At 33.2% G+C, this 19479-nt stretch overlaps 1 protein-coding gene across 1 annotated transcript in view; it reads right to left on the bottom strand.

Annotated features, from left to right (window-relative positions):
* LOC123554791 (thrombospondin-2-like) overlaps positions 1-10669 on the bottom strand; it is an 86060-nt gene extending 75391 nt beyond the window's left edge. The window contains exon 1 of the mRNA XM_045345144.2: positions 10238-10669. The gene's annotated coding sequence lies outside the window, so the exon portion shown is untranslated. The remainder of the gene's footprint in view (positions 1-10237) is intronic.
* Between the last annotated feature and the right edge of the window lie 8810 nt (positions 10670-19479).

Below are 19479 nucleotides of genomic sequence, written 5' to 3'. Positions count from 1 at the left end.
ACTTATTCTTTCACCCGTGTTTTCTCATCTCAAAGATGGAAGGAAAAAATAATTATATTCACTGAAAGACCGCATTATTGCATAATCCTACATATTTTTCTCTTTATTTTTTGTCAACATTCCATATTCTAAAGCTATTATTAGAAACCGGTCGACTAAATTTGAAGTTAAAGTTCGCCTTTTCAAATGAAACAGCCATAAGTTAGCACATTCTCTCTGAATACGTTTTTGGGGCGGTGCGTAAGCTCCGCCTCCAATGGAATTAAGACGGGAAAATGAAAGCCCGTCACTTCTTAGTGCAAAACGGCAAAGCGCATCCACTTTCTACATCCTCTCATAAAGAAGAGCACCTAAAACAAAGCGGATGAATATGACCTATATTGCGGCTATTTTAGACTATTTTTACACTCTGACGTCATGAGGGAAAACCCCACTTGGTTTTAATCTGAATTGTCTAAAAATATATACAGGTCAGTGACTTGTAGCCTGGCGGACTACATTTTTAATTTTTTTCTTAAAACGACACCATCTTGTTCTTTCGAATAACTGCAAAAAAACATATCTACGCGATTATTATTATAAACTGGACTTTTATTAGGTTCTTGAGACCATGGTACAAATGTATAGTGTATGCATACCGTATTTGCAATTACTACATAAAAGTTTTTATAACGGAAACGCTTGAGGAAACGGAAAGTGACTCATGTTAGCATTTGTTCAGGATTTTAGCTTTCTGCAATTCAATCTAGGAAGATATTGCATCTGGAATGGAGTGTTATTGAATAAAATCATCGAGGATAAGGGTTGCCTATTTGTTTTATCAAGCGGCGTTATGGCGTGTGTATAAGTCACGTCATTCGTTTGTTTGGTGAAGATGGGTAATTCGGTAAACAACTGAACTTCGGACAAAATTTTGCATGGCAGCAAATCAAAATTATTCAAGAATGTTAAGCAGAACAGAGAGGTCGGGCACAAAGTTAAACAAGGTTAGCGTTTGTTTATCAGCTCATATTTTTAGTCCTATCAATAAGACCTGACATAACATATTTTAACATTTTGACGTCTATCGGTTATGTCAGGTCGGTTATGTCAGGTCTTATCGGATCGCCATTTATAACATGTAGTCAGAAGTGAACACACATCATGTCGCCTTTATTCTTCAAATTACGAACAACATAACCCAATCCTATGTGAAAGAACACTACTTACACCGAAAATAATCCTTTTTTCAACTGCATATGTGAATAATTACAAAATAAAAGTTACTTTTCATGTATAAATATCGAGTTGTTTCTTTCCACTGTATGTATCGCTGTGTATCTGTGTTATGTTGTGCAACATTGCCGGTCTATTCCGAATGTTGTGTAAATACAATTTATTTTGAGAATCAATTTTAGACGAAATATTTTCGCTCTAAATCACTTGGCAAATAGTTCACGCTGTTTGTCGTCTAAGTCGCATCTAAATATATTATAACCTGCTGCATATGCTTGAAAAATGGCGGAATGTGTATTGAAAACTGTACACAATTGACATATATTGGATATAAGGGTTTTTAAAGGTAAATTTAAATGATATATTACTAGAATATGATAAATAACGGTAGGCTAAACTGTTTAAATCTGCGTACATCGTATATTTTACGTTTGAGAAATGCTACATTCTACATATTAGGGCCGTTTTAGATGTTACAATGCAGATTAAAAATGAAATATAAAATAATGAATGTTGAAAGTAAAATGAGCATGTACATGTACACATCTAATATTTTGGACTACTCTGATTTTATAATATTTTTGATTTATTTCAAAGGCTCTATTCAATAATTTAGCTTTTTGTGTATTCTAGTATTCTACTGTCAATTCTACTTTTAAATTTCTTGTACAGGCGCGCAGCTGCACATAATACTCGTAAAGAGGGGTAATGCAGTATAAATAGATAGATAACGGTTTGACGTATTAATCTTCAGATTTCTATGCAAGGTACCATAGTCGAATGTATTTGATGATGATCATGAACGAGCATTAAATTACATTGTCAAAGATAGTTGTTCTTTGAAAGTCAACAGGTGTACGGCTCCAGTCGCATTCGGTTTAATAATATTACAAAACGCACATTTTTACAAATTGGTATCCAATCAATTGGACCTCATTCTATTAGTGTACACTGAAAAACAAATTGTTTGTGCAACAAATACCACTCCAATTAACTGTATCCTGTCGATTTTCCATTTTCGGAATCGATAATAACTTAGGTATTCCGTAAACCACATGACCGATTTTTGGTTTCACAACCTTTTCCATGTCGAATTAAATCTTAATTAAGAAAGAAATCAACTGTTGTTTGTAGCCACAGTTTTTTCTTATCAAATAGGATAGATCACCCTGACGTCACGCATCAACACCTGTTTATCTAGTGGTGGGCAAAAAATAATTTTACATTGTTTGTGTATGGGATTAGAATTTTTAATTCTTAATAATTTCGTTCATTTTTAGATATTAAAAAATCAAAAATGTTTCGAAATGCTAACGATATTCATGTCTCGTTATTCAAATATCTTTTGAAAATGAATAACCGTTTTAAATGTCATATGATTTAAATAGCGCCGTAGATGCCCTCAACTTTTAGGAAAACTACGTAAGTTATTTTACACTAACAACATCTTTCCATAAATGGAATTTTTTCCCAATCTGAACAGTTATCACGCAGAAATTTTCACACTTTTGAGCAAGTCTCAATGAAACTTGTCAGAATGTTACCCTTAATAAAACTTTTGATGAGTTCTTGATTGGGTCATCTTAGCTCTAAAACTAGGTCACCAGGTCAAATCAAAGGGAAAGCTTGTAAACACTCTAGAGGTCAAATGTTTGACCCAATCTTAATGAAACTTGGGCAGAATGGAACCCTCAATAAAATCTTGGAAGAGTTTGACATTGGGTCATCTGGGGTCAAAATCTTGGTCACCAGTTCAAATTAAAGGAAAAGCTTGTTTACACTCCAGAGGTCACAATTTGGGCCCAATCTTAATGAAACTTGGCCAGTATGTTACCCTCAATAAAGTCTTTGACGAGTTTGATATCAGGTTATCTTGGGTCAAAACTAGGTCACCAGTTCAAATTAAAGGAAAAGCTTGTTAACACTGTAGAGGCCACATCCATGGCTATATCTTCATGAAACTTGGTCAGAATGTTGATCTTAAAGATCGTAAGGTCCAGTTTGTATCTAGGTCATCTAGAATAAAAAAAACTAGGTCACCAGGTCAAATCAAAGGAAAAGCTAATTTACACTAAAGAGGCCACATTTATAAAGATATCTAAATGAAACTTGGTCAGAATATTAATTTTGATGATCTTTATGTCAAGTGCAAGTTTGGGTCAGGTGGGGTAAAAAACTTGGTCACTAGGTCAAATCAAAGGAAAAGCTTGTTGAGGCCACATTTATGACTGTATGTTCATGAAACTTAGTCGGAATGTTAATCTTGGTGATCTTTAGGTCAGGCTCGAACTTGGGTCATGTCGGGTCAAAAACTGGGTCACCGGGTCAAATCAAAGGAAAAGCTAGTTTACACTTTAGAGACCACATTTATGACCATATCTTAATAAAACTTGGTCAGAATGTTAATTTTGATAATCTTTAAGTCAATAGCTCAGGTGAGCGATACAGGGCCTTCATGGCCCTCTTGTTTACATTTTCTCTGACTTGCTTAATAAATTTAAATTTATATGACAGTAACCTAATATTCTCTATTTATTACATATTTGACGTTGCAGGAGTGTAATACAGCCATTAAAAAAAACGTTACTACACTATTGTAATAAAGCTTTGATATTGACGTCATTTATAGTATAGGCGACGTCGGTCAAATTGACTTGTTTATATAGCAGAATAAAGTCGAATATTTGGTGTTTTCGACAAGAAAGGCTAACATGTGATATAAAGAATTCATCTTACATTTGTGACTATCCACGTTGAATTTATTAAACTCTTTGAATATAATTGATAAAATGTGGTGTTTCACATTTTATCATGCAATCTATCTTATATTTGGCATGAGTGTCATCGTCAGTCAGACGAAGTCTCTTGCGCAAACCACAGGTTCCTATCTCAATATTTGACTTTCATCTAAGAATGTTACAAAAACAGCTGAAATGCACCGCCCCATCAGTACTCTCAGTGCTTTGATTTAACCATTTTATCGAGACTGTTTTCTTTCTACCGAAAAGAACATGTAAGGATGGCTTTGATCCTATACATTTTGTAGCATTTCACTGTTATAGTATGGTTGATAACCAAACACATTTAATCGTAAAAGAATAAACTGGCCTACTACCGATTCAGTAAAACAAAAACTTGATTGTTTTGCCTCTATAACTGCACTAATTATGCATTTCTCACGACAGACATGTATTACGCATTGGCTGGGAGTTCAGAAGAAATTATCTGTTGTTGATATAGAACTAGTATATGGCTATAAATTTTGACGGTTACATACTTTTATAGAAATCGTGTATTTATTATTAATACCTTTTGCTACTTTCTCTGCGCTATCAGGCACAGTAATTTAGTTTTAATGCCAATATTTATGGACCCAGTGCTAAAACACTTCTTCATTCTTTACGTGGGAGCATAAACAATAATTCTTTTACCGAGAACTAACAAATTACCAAGTCTGTAGCTCATTGTTTCTCGAACATTGTGTCTGTCTGCATTTACACTGTACATAAATCATATCATGGTAAACCTGAGCGTTTTCTAGCAAATATGGATTTACGCCTTTGGGCCTTTTTCCATGTTCAGCTTTAAAAGAATATGCTAGAAAGTATACTTTTATCATTTTTAAGCTGAACTTGCAAAGAGAAAATTCTTAACCCATTTAAACCGATTAAACAAATATGACTTTTAACATCAATTATAAATATAAAGAAATAGTAATAACAGAGTATTTCTGTCAAACAATATAATGCCACGACACGTGTTCCAGATATCAAAGAAATGCCACTGTGTATTTTAATTTTTGGTAATATCTCTGTGAAAATTGTTAACATTTACAGAGGTACAAACTGACAATTTGACCTTGAATATATAACACACTAAATCATGAATGGTAATAACTGTATTTAGTACAAAAGGTTTTTCTATTTTTAGTTCTAGCAGCCCCTAATGAGAAATTGCTTAAGGCTTTTCTACTTTTAGCTCTAGGGGCCCTAACATCATCAGTCAGTTGGAACCATTTGAAAAAATTTGAGAGAATTCCTTATAAGGATGCTACAAACCAAATTTGGTGATGATCCATCCTATGCTTCATGATAGGAAGTCATTTAAAAATGTTTCTATTTTAAATTCTGACAGTCCCTGAAATCAGTCAATCAGAATAATTTCAATAAATTTGAAAAATGGCCTTATACGATGATGCAAACCAAGTTTGGTGAATATCCATCAAGTAGTTCATGAAATGAATTTGTTTAAATGTGTTTTTTTCTATATTTTTAGCTCTGGCAGCCCCGGCTTAATTCAATAAAAGGTAATAATTTGAACAAATATAGGAGAAGACCTTATGTAGACACCCATCAAACGTTCCATAAGAAGTCGTGTGTTTTTTTCCTTATTTTTAGCTCTGGCAGCCCCTAAAGCGGAACTTTATAACAAAACTGGGAGTACAAGGATGATACAGACAAAAAATAGGAGTAATCCATAAAGCGGTTCATGAGAAGAAATTGTTTAAATGTTTTTATACTTTAAGCTGTTGGTGGACCCTAAAATCAGTCAAACAAAACTATTTGAACAAATGTAGGAGAGGGTCTTAGAGGGATGCTACAGACCAAATTTGGACAGTTCATGAGAACAATTCGTTTAAAGTTGTTGTTTTTTTTTCAATTTTTACCTCTGGCGGTCCCTAAAATCCGTCAGGCGTGACCATTTCAATAAAACTTGAAAAGACGTTACAAGGATATTAAAGACCAATTTTAATGATGGCCCAACAAACTGTTCTTGGGAACAATTCATTTAAAGGTTTTATTTCTATTTTTAGCTCTTGGGACCCTAAAATCATTCAAGCAGAACCATTTGAATAAAACTGAGAGAGGACCTTATATGGCCGTGTTAGGGGTGATCTGTGCTTCCGGGAAATATACCCTTACCTTTTACCTTTTATAAGGATGCTACCGACGGTTCAAGAGAAGAAGCTGTTTAAAGGTGAAAAGTTTACGCCAGACGACGGACACAGCCCCATCACAATAGCTCAGCCTCAACCTTTGGTTCAGGTGAGCTAGAAACTCACAACACTATTATTATATTATTAAAGTTATATTTGAAAAACTGTGCAGCATGCGTATGCATCGACCGGATGCCATCGAATTTAAGCTGGCATTCCCAAATCGAATTATATCAAATTTCACATGCTCCAAAATCAGCTTCAGGGATTACAGATGACAGTGGTCTAATGTATTCTTTTCTCATTGGAAATATCAACCATTCAATGACTTGATAAAGCGCCAATCATGTAGATAAAGAACTTATATTATAAAATATGTTTTAACAGAAACAGATCCATTTCAAGATGCAGTTATTGCGACACATTCAAACATATGTAATATAAAAGAGAGAGAATTTCAGTGATGTGAAAACTGTGTATAGCCATAAAGTTTATTACACTTCCTTACCAAAGATGGAAAAAAAACTGACATAAAGAAAATAATACGTTTTGTAAAACAACACTGAAAATGCAACCATGAAATTTGCTATTGAGCACTCTCTGAAAACGCAACCATGAAAATTGCTATTGAGCACCCTCTGAAAACGCAACAATGAAAATTGCTGTTGAGTAATCACGCGTATGTGAGAAGATATTTTTTTTTTGTTATATATAGATGATTTGTTATATATAGATGGTGTGGTTTTAGTAGCAAAAGTGAAAACGATTTACAAAAAATGTTAGACCATCTTTATGAATGGATAACAAATAATGGGTTAAGTATTAATGTTACAAAAAGTAATATTGTTTACTTTAGAACAAGGAGTGTTGAAAGAACTAATTTAAATTCCAAGTGTGGGGAAACATCATTATATATTTATTGTTGATAAATAAGTTTATCTAGGTTTAACCTTGGATGAATTCTTAAATTATAATACAACGGCCAAGTTTGTGGCACAGTCTGCCAGTACAGCACTAGGATTGCTGACCGCCAAATACAAGTTAGTTAATGGAATGCCTTACAATGTGTTTTCTAAACTCTTCGACTCTTTAGTTTGGTCTGTAACTGCCATTTGGGGTACAAGTCAGTTTCCAGGCATAGATGCCATTCAGAATATAGCAATACGTTTATTTTAAGGAGTACCAAAATGTACACTCCTTCAGCTGCTTTAATTGGGGATATGGGTTGACAACTAACAACAATAAGACAGTTGTCATCAATTACTAATTTATGGGTTCAGGCTTTGTTAAATGTCAGCTACTAGAATAAACCATAGAATATTTGTTTATACTTTTCATACAAGTAGTAACAGATGTAACAACAGGTGTTACAGAGTCAAGCAATGGTACCAGAAATCAAATGTAATGAATTGTGTACTCTGAACGTTGTAGCATCTAAACAAAGTATTTTTGAAAAGGTAAAGAAAACTTCAATGGAAAAAATTGTTAAAGACTGGAAAAAATAAAGTAAACTCAGATATTGGAAGTAGTAATGTTGGTGGAAGTAAACTGAGAACATATAAACTTTTTAAAACTGAATTTAAGGTTGAAGAATAGTGTAAAACGATTATGTCTAGAGCACATAGATCTGCTCTAGCAAAATTTAGATGCGATGTAGCGTCAATTAGAATCGTGACTGGTAGATATGAAAGACTCCTGTTGCATGAACGATTGTGTCCATTCTGTATTAACAAGGCTTAATCTGAGTTTCATAAATATGAAATGTCAGTTATATGATGACATAAGAAATAGATCTAGTTTATTTGATAACATATGTTCATCAAATGAAAGTTTTTCAAGGTTGTCTAACTCTGACCAATTTAATAAGTACTTGTTTTCTAGTCAAAATCATATTCGTATACTAGCCAAAACCTGCTTTAATATTTTAAGACGAAGGTATGAACATTTATATATTTAGCAGACAGGTTGGTTTTTAAACTGTTTAGATTTAATATGCACATTATGCTAAACATGTTTATAAATGAAATATTCAGTTATTTCTAAGTCTGTCTTTATTGTAGATGAAATCATTTCTTAATTATGTGCATATTTTAAAAAAGAAATAACCATTTACAGGTTTTAGTTTTAGATAACTTTCAGGCATAACTACACTCTGAAAGTTATTAATATTCCTGAATAATGATTGTCTCTAAACTTTAAGTTTTGTACATTTTGTCAAGATTGTAAGACTTGTTATTTTACATTGTAAACAGTCTCTTATAATTCAAATATTGAATGACATTGTACTTTTATACGATGGTAAAATTCAACAACAATACGTGAATATTTATCTTTTATCAACGTTTCGGCGCTTACGCCTTCATCAGGATAAATACATAATAAAACAACGGACGTGACGTCATGGAGTAAACGTTACGTTGAATGGCGGAAAAACGTATAGATCTACTGTTTTTTTAAAATATTACATAAATTAATGTGAATAATAAATAGCAAGTTTAGTACATTACGGATATAAGAATACAGGATTTCCTATAGCAGTATATATAAAAAAACCATAAATAGGAAAAAACGCAATAGTACTAAACAAACACATATACATGTAAAATTCATTACACATTAAACAATGTTTTTGAATTAAGTCCATCAGGATCGAGTGTTTTTAACTTATGAATCCAGAATGTTTCCTTGCATAACCGGTTAATTTGATTATTGGGCATAAATGTGAAGTCATCATTTTTTTTTTTATTGTACTTTTATAAAATGTATAATGCAATGTTGTACAATGATGAGACTTAAATAAACGAACAAACTTTACGTAAAATAAAAACTGGAATTTAGAAATGAAAGTGATCCACATGTTTTTTTTCAATACAATCAACAATAACACTAAGCAAAAAAAATATAATCGCGTATCCTCATATGGTTCATTACACCATATTTCATCAATTACGTACGGAACTACATTTTGGACTACTTCACTCGTAACACTGAACAGTCATTTCCTATTTGGTGAAAATTGTCCTTTCAGGAAAACCTTCTTTCTATGAATTGTATTTTACTTAAATTGTACCCGTAAAGGCATGAGCAAAATACCATGTTCCAGCTCGATTACTGTTTTTAATTTTTAAGGCTTTTATTTAGTAATGCATGTCAGCCCTTAAATTTCCTCCAAAATAGCTGTCGTAGTTTGTTTTGTAAGCTCATTTCCTGTTTTAGGCTATTTTGCCCTATATTATCAAAGTTCACAGTAAATTGCGTACAAGTTATTTAGTTTTACTGTTAAAATATACGAAGTTTTACCGTTTACACCTAGAAGTTAGCAATATTTTGTCTGTTAGTACGCATTTTAACTCTCTTAAAATGTATATCAAATGTGTAACGTTTACATTCATGAACATCTATGTATTACTAAGGTGATACATTTTCAAAAATACATGTACCTAGACTGCTAGGCTGTTAACTTCACGAACATCATTTTATTAAGTTGATATATTTAATAATATTATTTTAACCTGCCAGTGACGCGAATGTAGCCCAAAATCTCAATCAGAAATGTAATATACATATGAAAACTACATACAATGACAACTTTAAAGTCACTAAAGGTATTGAAAAAAGATTTGCCATTAATCATTTTGATAGATTCTAGAAATCAAAATATAAAGTGTTTTCTCACACAACAAAAATGTGCAGTATTTCAAAACTTTGTAAAGGCGTTTTCGGTGGGTTTAACGTCACAGTCCCGCAATGTTTCGGTGGGTTTAACGTCACAGTCCCGCAATGTTTCGGTGGGTTTAACGTCACAGTCCCGCAATGTTTCGAATCCACAGCGGTGAGGGACAAGTGATTCGAAGTGAGGAACCTTAACCACAGTCATGGCAACCCCTTCTTTTTAAGAGAAGTGATAATATTCAAACGTTATGTATTGAAGGGATTTACATATCACCATAATGTGATTTAAAGAGATATGCATGTAAACATGATCAAACTTTGAGAGAATATTTATCGCTATTTTATCGTTACTAGCATTATTAACATCTGTATCAGCATATATCATATAAAACATATAAGAAATGGTTTACCTACCTGTATAATTATTATCAGGCTGTACATCTAAATCAACATCATCTCTCGCCAGATGTTGCTAAACATGTTGTAGTCAATCGGTTTAACCTTATCTGTATCATTGGTCGATATTGTGTTCTTTAAAATTCCACCGTTATGCCCTCACTATTTTGTTTCTACGACATTTTACGTCCAAAAGAAGGAAGAGTTTGTATCCAATAGGTCAGATACGTTGTTGTCTGTCATAGTGTTATACATGAATGTGCACTATCGTACCTATCTTGTAAAATTAATTATAAAACTCTCTCAGACTGGAAGCATACTTCTACAGGCGTGTTACAGTACACAGCTCTGTTTTTCATTCATAAAATCCATCTCTGTGAACCACAACCTGTTATTTTCGCAGAATGTTTGTGTTTATCGTCGGAATATATTAACTGTAGAATAACTGTAAAATCCATAATAATCCATAATAGAGAGACACACGATACACATAACAGTTTATTTTATCCAACGACTATTCACAATAGTGAGTTTTAGGTATCCGCACGTGTACATTTCCTTGAAATATCGGCAAAATTGCTGCTTCTACTGTAACATTGTGGTTCCCTGCAATACGATATATTTTCCGATATGCACTCGATAAAAACTGTTAGCTTGGCACAGTGTCAGCCATACCTCATCATCGAAATAAAGAGCTTATAGGAAAATGTATAGGAAGGCAGGGATACAGCCTGGCCAGGAAATATGATTTGTTATAACGGCGCGAGATACAATTGTCAATGCGTATCATGCTCAAATTATAGCATAGACTCAAAAACAGAGTTGTAAATTAAAATGTTGTCGGTACCCTGTATACATTTTGTGTAGCAACCGCTAATTAAAACAATATTTGGCTTACATCTTGAGATACAAATAGTATATGCAGCACCTCCTACATCTAAAAACGCATCATGCAAGTGTGAGACAGTGTGTCTTGTTTTCACACTCGGTTAAGTTTGTCATTATTTATCCTTTATTTTTCTAGAATTTAGTGAAAATATCTAACATGCAGACATGATAAACTGTTTGTAAGTGTATTTGTGGTCCCGTTATGCGATCTAGCTTGCGTGTCGTTTGCCATCCCGAGAACCATCGCGATAAAGATATACAAAATGCATTAACAGAACAGAACAGAACGGAACAGAATAGAACAACCATGTGTCTTGTCATGATTTCTCGATGTGGGTTCATTAATCAGTATCAACTTCCTGTTATGACAGTTTGTATATAAAAAAAAGCATAAATGAAACCGCAGTATTTTATATGTTCAGCCTTTAAGTGATATTTTATGTTGTTTTTTGTTTTTTTGTGCATCTCAAATTCTCATTTTTGTGTGTTTGTTCGTACACACAGCCTGGCAAATTGATGTATTTGTGTATAAATGTTTTCTTTTGTGTGTGAGGTGTCACGCTAATTGCCGATAATTACTGGCCATTTAATAAACAGCAGACTGTGTTCAATTCGATGCACGACACTTGGTCGAATATGACACTTGGTCGAATATGACACTTCGCCGAAGATGAAACATGGTCGAATCCGACACTTAAGCGCAATTAAGCTTGTCAAAGTCACGTTTTGAGGGGGCAAATACACTTCCTGCTAACGACTTCGCACGTTTTTGTTGATAAAACTATTTATGGACAATTTTTTGCAGTATTTTTGTAGCATTTTTATTAATTAATCGCCATTTTCTATCGCCAAAAATTGCGTTTTAATCGACTTTTGAATAAAACAAGATTTAGCTTACCTAAAGGTTCCATCTAGCGCATATAAAATATTCTTTTTACGGGATATTGTTTTAGCATAATGTTACAAATGTTTAATAATGCAATGAGAAAAATATGTTTTGTCATTTTTGGAACAAACTTAACTATTTAAGAACTAATCTAAGTATTATAACAGTTTTATCATAACCCAAAGTTTTAGCAAGTGCAGTGCATATTATGCTATTTGGAAGTATTTGTCTTGCAGTCTGTATTTCACTTCCGGATATTTTCATCACGCGACTACACCAGTGAGTACCTGCACACTTAACACAAAGAAATTGCATACATGCTTTTACGATTCGAAAAAAAAATCAGGAAGAGTAAAAAAGTACGCAAAAGAAAGCACTTGCAGAAGCTAAAAAAATCACGTGACCAGGGACAATTTCATTACGTAAATTTTTTGGCAGGAGTCTATTTTTAGATGATGCATATTCATTTAATTAATCTCGATTCTTTACTATGATATATTCAATCGAGGAGATATATGATTTAAACTTTATTATTGTGTCTTGTTGCTCTGTTATTTTACGTAGTTGTATTGCACTAAAGACTGTAATAAAGATTGATGCTACTTGTAATGAATATGGTATGAAGGTATTAAATGCCTCCGCTACTATTTTCTATATAAAATTAACAACTTATAACATATTTTTATCAAGATTTCTAGCCTTTCACTTCCTGCGAGACTACCCTTGTCTTGAAGGTCCGTCTTTAGGCAATCAAAATATACTCAAAAAATATGGTGTTGACCATAATGCAGTGACTGAGACACGTGATGAAAACGCTAATATTGCGTAGGTAGACATCAGGAAATACCTACTTTCACTTTCATTTTACAAGGCAGCTTCAAATCAACTTTTGAAGCATATAACGTAGCTTAAAATCATCTGCGGACATTCCTTTTTACAATCAAGCATCAATAAAGCTTATATCTGGCATGAAAATGGCCTTTACTAGGCGGGAAAATTGCACTATATATTGATATGGACTACATTCGAGTGGACCACGGAGGCAATCCGGCTAATTGCCCCCTTCATGCCATATGCATGAGTCCAAGATGGCGGCGCCCTACGGGAAATCGGATTCCTTTGAATATACCCTTGTATCCATTACATGCTCAGTCAAGTGTGACATGTTCACCATAAGTGTTCCTTCTCTTGAGAAGGAACTATAATCGCCATTTGGCGATATGGTCGATTGGCAGCGCGAGCACTGCTTATGTCACAATTGTATTTGTACTGAGAGTATAAAATAAACTTTAAACTGTAATCTTTGGATGTAGTTAGTAATTGACCATACTGAAACACTTTTAATTTTGACGAATGCGCCAGAGTGTAATTGAAGTGTTTTTCTTATATCACACTCTCGGCATTTTTCTGAGCTCTAAATCTTCAAAATTGAAGCGTAAGACATCCACATACTTTTTAATGTCTTATTCATAATTTGTTAGTATGTAAATTCCGTCTAACCTATGGAAAACATAACTCAATACCCGGCGAATTTTCATTCTAAAAGATCTACGGGCGGAAGTCATGTATCAACATATCAAAATTGCGCATTCAAAATATGGGTATGTTTGTTAAAGGTGTTAAACTGTATTGAGAACATTTATTATCTTGCCTGCTACAAGTTTCTTGCATTTCTATTGGTGAATAGACGTCACGTGGAGACAGGATATATTTCATATCCTGATATGGTAACAAGGTACAGTTACCTGCCCTTCGTTACCCAACTAAAGGAAGTGTATCCGAGAGAAAAGAGGTCCCTCATTTCATGATGGATTTGATTGTAAATAGATATTCTGAGCTTCTGAAAGTAGCCAAATTTTATAGATCTGATGTAAATGAAGAAGAGAAAGGGGTAAAAAAAATCTGGAAAATCATGGTTTCTTGTGCAAATGACTGTCTGCGGATTTGTACAAAAAGTAGGCTGGACCGCTTCACTTTGTAAAAATGCAATACAGTATTCCTTCTGACAGATGTGAGGAGAAAAGTAGCAGGTCAACAGGTCACTTCAAAGTGATTTTTGTGTTTCTCTTGGATAGATTTCTAAGGAGAAGGTATTTGCATTTGTCTTCAGAACATTGTGTCAACGCCTTGCATTGATATATTTGTATGTAACCCTATGGGAAATTAATTGTACTTTGGGGCCATATGAATTTTGATTAAAACAAAATGGCTGCCACACTGCGAGCGTAATTGAATCAAGTTAGATTATTTATTAGCTCCAGCGATAGTATCATGAAGTTTGACAAAAGTTAGCCGTAAAAGCGGAACAACTCTGTATGGGATACACGGACGTTGAAATCTTGTTTTAAGTTAAATCATCGTTGACATATTTGCTACTCAGTAGTTTGTTGTAGGATCATTTAATTAATCTACGTGCAAGATAAATGATTTAACAGGAAACGGGATGAAAGTCGAAGTATCAAGACATTTGTGAAATCGTGAAATCTGGTGACTTTCGAAGGGATTGAACAAGAAGCGTTTTTAGTGTTTCTGATCTAAACCAGTTCATAACCTGTGTAAATAAGTTTTATGTTTTGTGATTTAACCAAAATACAGGTCATTGTGCATTTTATGGCTGGTGTAAATCAACTATAAACAAAACATGATGACCAAACAAATCGATTGTAGGATTCCAGTCTGCACTGTAAGTACCTTTGTTAATTTACAAAATATGGTGATTATAGCGTGTAAGTAAAGGGTATAGTTGACAAGATAAAATCAATACACAGCTTGTTGGTGACGCTGTCGAGGAAATCCATATCAAGTGAGAGCGAAGCTCGAGCCTGATATGGATTTTCGATACATCGTATATCCCGTATCCTGTCACCAACAAGCAGTGTAACTAATATTACATGCTTTTCAGTGAATTATGGAAATATTACAGTCAAACACGAGCACATCAAATATATGTTTCACTAGTAAGAAAATATAAAATGGGTAAATTTAGTCAAACCATGAAATAAAAAGAACATTTGTTTGTTTTTAATGTAAGATCAAAATAACTTTCACTCGTTGCTATGACACTCGTGAAAATATTGCATCTGGTGTTCTTTTGAACAATCTTCCACTGAAACAAACAAATATCCTCTATGACATTTATTAGTAAGAAAATGAAGCATGTACCGTTCATCGTGATCATACTTCTTCATGTGACACGTTTAATGACTCTTTTTTTTCCTTCTGCTAATAGATCTACCTACTACGAGTTACGCTTGTTCACGATTGTTTTGTAACATTCAATCGTTCAGTAATGTCATATTTATTTATAAGATTGGCATTATTCGTTTAAATACATTGCTACTACCCGCATTGCTATTAAACGGAAGTATTTATACAATCAAAAAATCTTGAAACTTGGCATTATTCGTTTAAATACATTGCTACTGTCCGCATTGCTATTAAACGGAAGTATTTATTCATTCAAAAATCTTGAAACTTAACACTTCCGATGTAATACGTTAATACTATGGCTTTTAATTAAAGGTCCATTACTAAGGGAAAGTGAGTTGGCAATTTTTTTCATAGCCAGTGCATAGACTTCTGCAAGACACTAAATAATGAAGATTGGCAGGTCAAAATTTACAGAAGGTCTTTGGAACTCAAAGAAATGTATGTGTATTATGTTGAAATTTCAATGAATCGACAGAATGACCCCCCAGGTCTTTTTAACTTTCTTCATACTTCATAGAAAAAATATTGTACATATACTGCGATTTATTTCGAATTTCTACATACCAACTTTCATTTTCCAATAAAATGAAATAGTTTCTGTGCTTTTTAAAAGAAATTAAAATGTTCACTTTCCTTAGTATTGGACCTTTAAGAAAATCCTTGAAATTCGTACATATATATATACAATGTATATATATATACACACACACACACTAGTAGATGGATAACATATTTGTAATAAACTAGTAGTTTACATTTTAACAAAATAAATAGAATGTGGAATCTACGTCTTCCTGTTGTGAAACTGTGAACATTGAACGGAGGACTGATACAATACAATAATGTTTCACTTGGCAATATTCTGCATTTATTTTCTGGAACACTCGTTCATTCAAATAAGTTCCCGTGTAATGTAGAACCCATAATATACATGCAAAGAAAGACGTTAATCATGAATCCTGATACATATTTTTCTCATGTAATTTCCCGCCGGTAATTTCTCGTGGCAGACATTAAATCTCAGGAGAGTGTCCAGTCGCACTTATCACGCTTGTTTGTATTCAACTTCGCTTGAAGGCAGTCGCATGATATATAATACCAATTGAGAAAGAAATATAGCAATTTACAGCAGGTCATTACACGTTTCTTTAAACAAACGAAATTACAATGCATGATAAACAAAGCTGTATCTTTCCATAGTAACAGAATTTGAAAGGGTACATCACATTAAAGGAAACTAGAAAAGCTTTAGAACGATCATTCAAACTGCAATGTGTTTTCTAATACATCAACATCATTATTGCTACTGAAAGTAGTTAAATAAAAGTAATTATTTCTTTATTTCTCCAATGAATGGGAACTAACGTATATACATGAACACATAGCACAAAGATATACATATAAAAGACAATTTTTAACATATTCAAATAAAAATGATTAGTATCATGGTGATACATGCAAAATCGAAAATAAACTGAATACAATTGAAGCCATGGATACAGTGTTGCAAAAAAAAATTACAGAGTTTATGCATTTCCCTTAAAAACAGAAGGTTAACCGATTAATACATTCTATAATGAGGCGTGTATACTTACTAAAGAAAATATAGCGTATATTAGTTTAACAGTATATGTAATATGTTGTAGAGGTAAAGCAGTATTCCATGCATCTGTGCGAGCTGGTATAAAAAAACCAGTATTGTTTTCGAGACAATTGGAAAAAAGCTTTTAACCTTTTACTCGCAAGAGTCTATGACGAGTCCCATCACTGAGCACTACCGTATCATTTCGACAAAGTGCGTTACATGTACTTACTATCCGCAATAGTCTGCTGATACCATAAGCCTACATCTAAAAAACAAAACATATTTTCATAAAAGTTATGGCTTATCTGGCCAACAACATAGTTTAATCTTTTTGCCCCATAATTGTTCAAACTAATCTTTTATTATTACTTTATGTTATTCTATATAAATACTTTTTTTGAAGAATATTTTCAACTAGTTCTGTAGAACTTAAGGTACTAGGAGTATGTCAGTGTCAGTTCAAATCTAATATTACAAGCAAGCATAATAACCCATGCCAAAGTGTAGAAAATATTTCAATGAAAATGTTTTTTTGTTGTTTTTTTTTTTGTCAGGAACGGACAAATACAAAAACTATCTATTAAATTAAAAACAAAAAAGAAAAAAAGAAGCAAGTAACAAGATATAATAAAACCAGAGCAACTGACTAGTCATATAAGATCAATGAACATATAAATTCAACAAGGAATTCTATTTTAAAGTCACTGATGCTTTGATAAGTTATGGTCCCGTGGCTTTTGATATTTCGATCTAACCACATTTAATTTATTTATTTATTTTGTTGGGTTTAACGTCGCACCGACACAATTTTAGGTCATATGGCGACTTTCCAGCTTTAATGGTGGAGGAAGACCCCAGGTGCCCCTCCGTGCACTATTTCATCACGAGCGGGCACCTGGGTAGAACCACCGACCTTCCGTAAGCCAGCTGGATGGCTTCCTCACGTGAAGAATTCTATGCCCCAAATGAGGTTTCGAACCCACATCGATGAGGGGCAAATGGTTTGAAGTCAACGACTCTAACCACTCGGCCACGCTAACCACATTTAAAGAAGTATTAACTTGTCACTGACAAATTCAGCCAAATGCTCTTTAGCCTATTGCACACCTTAGTTGACAGTGTATATCTGTAAACAATGAGTAGATCTATATGACACATAAGCAAAAAAAAAAAAAAAGAAAGAAAAAAGAAAAAAAACAAACAAACAAAAAAAACCAATTAGAAATAGGAATTTGCAAAAGTGTGCGCATTCTGAAATTACATCACTGTACCTATCAACAAAGAAAATAAGACAAAAAGGTTAAAAATAAGTTAACAGCGGCACTTCCTTCGTTCATTTTAACATATCTATGCTTATTGATTCCTTTATTTACTTTGTAAATACGTTTTTTTTCCAAGGAATTTTTATGCAGGCAAATTGTAATTTTCCATAATTTTTTTTTTAAATATTCTCTTCGAAGTTGTAAAATACACGAACGCTCCCTTGTCGAGGCGATTCACGCGTTATACAGTATGGTATATCTGCGGTGTGTTCTATTTATAGAAAATGAGATAGGTAAGTAGGTCATGCTAAGAATAGAAATAGAAAACTTGACTTACAGAGTAACCTCCCTTATCAATAAATCGGATCAACATTTTTGACGAAATTGTAAATAAAAAAATATGTTCTGCTCTACAAATAAGGAGAGGAAAGACAGATAGCATTGTTTTAAATCACATAATAAGTTGCATTACATACATTTTTTATGTTTTCTTTTTGCCATTGTTTGTTTATTCACTAAAATGTATTGTGCAATATCGTTGATCCTTTTACAAACTATTCACTGTGTTCAGTTTATCACTCCGAAACTATTCATTACCATCTTTACAGGGTCCGAAATAAAAGTGTATCCCATATATTCGACACCGCCTTCAGGGCGGCGTCGAATAAACTAGAAAAGCTTTAAACGATCATTTCATTAACATTGCAAATGCTGTTTCTAATATACCCATCAACAGTCAGTTTTTGAGCTACTGGAAAGTATGTTAAATAGATAAAGTTAGATATATTTCTTTATTTCCTCCAATAATGGAGAACTTAACGTATATACATGAACAACATATGCACAATGATATACATAAAAAAGAACAATTATTTACACGATTATTTCAAATAAAAAGCATTAGTATTCATGGGCTGAATAAAGTGAAAATCGAAAATAAACGAAATCAAAGTTGAACGCCATGGATACCAAGTGCTTTGAGAAAAAAATATTACGAGGAGTTTATGCATTTCCCGTTTAAAAATCAAAGAAATGTTAACGATTAATACATTCTAAATGAGCTGTATATTACTCTAACTATAAGAAAATATAGCTGTATAATTAAGTTTAACAGTATATGTTTAATTATGTTGTAGAGGTTAAAGCAGTATTCCATTGCTATCTGTAGCGAGCTGTATAAAAAAAACCAGGATTGATCTTTCGGAGACAATTGGAACAAAAGCTTTTAACCTTTCTACTCCGCAAGAGTCTATGACCGAGTCCCACAACTGAGCACGTACCGATATTCATTTCGGGGACAAAAGTGCGGTTACTATGTGCACTTACTACATCTCTGTATATAGTCTGCTGATAGCATAGAGCCTACGTAGTTCGTAAGAAATACAAAAACATAATTATTATATAACAGTTTTGGCGTTTTTCTGGCCAA

This window comes from Mercenaria mercenaria, chromosome 7 (assembly GCF_021730395.1).
Source record: "Mercenaria mercenaria strain notata chromosome 7, MADL_Memer_1, whole genome shotgun sequence".
Lineage (NCBI taxonomy): Eukaryota > Metazoa > Mollusca > Bivalvia > Venerida > Veneridae > Mercenaria > Mercenaria mercenaria.
The sequence above is the reverse complement of the archived record's forward strand: the minus strand, read 5'-3'. Positions and strand labels throughout refer to the sequence as shown.